The sequence below is a fragment of the Nicotiana sylvestris genome, chromosome 2 (genome assembly GCF_000393655.2).
Source record: "Nicotiana sylvestris chromosome 2, ASM39365v2, whole genome shotgun sequence".
Lineage (NCBI taxonomy): Eukaryota > Viridiplantae > Streptophyta > Magnoliopsida > Solanales > Solanaceae > Nicotiana > Nicotiana sylvestris.
The window spans coordinates 101,171,904-101,175,116 of record NC_091058.1 but is presented as its reverse complement, the minus strand read 5'-3'; positions in this window follow the sequence as shown (position 1 = coordinate 101,175,116).

The window sequence follows — 3,213 nt, the reverse complement described above, 5'->3', positions numbered from 1 at the left end:
AGGAGCTGGAATACCACTAGATGCTAGAAGAGCTAAATGAACAGGGCGACTCATATAACCCCTACCATGACGACCTACAGCTGGGGCACGGGCACCAAAATAATGGCCTGACTCTCGAGACCTCTTGGACTCCCTCTCCTCTCTCTCCCTAGCATGCATACCCTCAATCCTCCTAGCATTGGCTCATCACCTACTGATAAGAAATATCCATCTCCAACTCACAAGCCATGCTAGACCTGATGTTAGGATTAAGGCCCTCAATAAATCAGTGAACCCTCTCATGAACAGTTGAAACTAAGGCTGGTGCATGTCTAGCCAAACTAGTGTAACAGACAACATACTTTGAGACAGTCATAGCACCCTGGCGCAAATGCTCAAACTCTGTGCGCCATGCGTCCCTGAGGCTCTGAGGAACATACTCTCTCAAGAACAGATCTGAAAACTGAGTCCAAGTTAGTGAAGCAGCCTCATCTGAACTGTCTAACTCATAGGTGCACCACCACCCGTAGGCGGGTCCTCGAAGCTGGAAAGTAGTGAAAGAAACCTCGCTCAATCCTAAAAGAAACCTCGCTCAATCCTGATATACCCATGGTACGGAGAATACAGTAACACTTATCTAGAAATCCTAGAGCATCATCTAATGCTAGACCGTTGAATACAGGAGGCTTGTACTTCTTGAACCTTTCAAGACTCAGCTGCTCATCCTCAGAAGCCACTGCCTTGTCCTCGGGCTGATCTCGGACTGCAGGCTGTATATGAATAATCTCAAGGACCTGCTCAACATGCACTCGCTACTCAGGAGTGCGGGCAGCGGGGGTCTGCGCTCCTCCCCCGGCCTGAGACGTAGCTGCAGCAAGGGGATGTAACCCTGCCTAAGTCAAAATGGTGTACATGCTTATGAACTGTACCAGAGTCTCCTGAAGTGCTGGAGTAGTAGTAGCAGTAGGCGTATCATGTGCCTGGACTCCGGTTGGAACTGCTGGTGGTACCTCGGCGGCAGCTCGCGTAGGTGATCTGGCTACACCACGTGTGCGTCTTCGGCCTCTACCTTGGCCCCAGCCTCTGACGGCTGCAGTAGGGGGCGCGGGTGCCTGATCATCTCGGGTAGCGCATGTCCTCACCATCTATGAGAGAATAGAAGACAGACATTTAGAATTGCGATGTCAAAATATCGCACGATAAGGAAATCAAATGAAGTGGAATTTTCCTAACAGTTACATAGCCTCTCGTAGATAAGTACAAACGTCTCCGTACCGATCAGCGAGACTCTAATAAACCGGCTTATGATTAATGACTCCTATGAACCTAGAACTCTGATACTAACTTGTCACGACCCCAATTTACCGTCCATGAACTGTCGTGATAGCACCTCGTCTCTACGACTAGGTAAGCCTAACAAATGCGGAAAATAACAAAACTTGTGGAAGAAATAATTAAAATCCAAAATAACCGAATGAAACAAAATTTAAAATGCCGCTCGGCATATACAATACAACTTCTCAAAAACTAATACACTTTCCCAAAACCCGAAACCCATAAATCCACAAGCCTTGGAATGTCTACCAGTGTCTAACTCCAGAATATCTAACAAGGAAAAGAAATACAGAAGGCCTAATGCAATAGGGAGAATGGAAAGGGACTCCTCGGTCTGCGGACGCGGCAGATATACCTCAAAGTCTCTGGAACAGTCGCCTCGCCTCAAGGGTGATAGGACTGGGTCAAGGTACCTAGATCTATACATGAAAAACATGTGCAGAAAGGGCATGAGTACACCACAGCGGTACTCCGTAAGTACCAAGCCTAACCTCGGTCGGGTAGTGATGAAGAAGGTCAGGGCCCTACTGAGGTTAAATAAAATATAAGGTCTAATAGTGTAGAATAAGATAGTATAATTAAGTGCAACAATAAGAAATAACATAGAATAGAAAGAACAACAACAACTAGAACAACGACAAAATAATCACGAAAAGGAAATATGTTATGCCCCGCAGTATTACGTCAATGTTATGCTCTGCAGTAATATATTACGATTGAGGTTACGTCCTACAATATTAAGTTACGATGATGTTACACCCTGCAGTATTTTACGTTGAATTTGTCGTAAGAAAATTAACATCAGTCCAAGGAAAATATTATTTGGGGGTTATAAAGATTATTTTATTTCACAAGTGATTAGTAAATTCATGAAGGTGAAAGGGGGAGCAAGTCTAAGAAAAAGAATTTTGTCAAAGTTTGGCATTTTGGAATAAAATACAGGTCGAGCGATAATACACGATAATTAGGAACTAGTACCATGCAAGGTACCATATGATCACGATAATATATATATACATACATATGACCACGATAATATATATATATATATATATATATATATATATATATATATATATATATATATATATATATAAAGTATATGTGAAGTATTTTAAAAATAAATAGAATTTTAAGTAATTTGGGACAATTTATAAATTATGCGGGTAATTGATTTATTATCGGGTAACAGACATTACCCAGTTAACTAATAAGTGGGTAAAAATTATTAATCTTCACCCACTTTTCATGTGGCACAAGGCCACCAATCTACAAAAATGACTCATGACATTTGTAAATAGGTGTCTACACCTAAGAAATAAACAAAGTTAAATAACAATTTAATATAACAATAAGACTTCTAAGTCTTATTTCCTTGGAGGAATCTGTACAAACCACAAATGAGATATTACAACTTAGTATCAATCCATCTAAAAAGCTAGAAATAAAACTTGAAGCCAACTTCAAAAACGTTGGAACAAAAGTTTGCCCTTAAACTTAAATTCATATTTGGCTCATAAAAACGTTAGAAGCCTTCAAAGTTCGTTCCAATTTCAGAAGCAGAAGTTCCATTTTCTCGTTCCAACGTATTTCACGGAAGCAGAAGCTTCACTTCGATCAAATAATTCAAGGAACATGTATGCTAAGGCTATCCCTTCTTTCTTTTGGCATGATCCATACGATACGAACGAAACGTGCAAATGCCCAAATTCCATAAATGACTACACTCATAGAAGTAATAGAAATATATGTGTTCTTTAATTCCCATGTGTCATAATATTTTATCATCTGTTCATGGGTCTCAGAAAAATATGAAAGTTGAAAAAATGTTACTTTATAATATTGCTCAAGAGGCAAAGTGGTCTTATGATCTTCCGAATGATTTTATTGACGTACTTT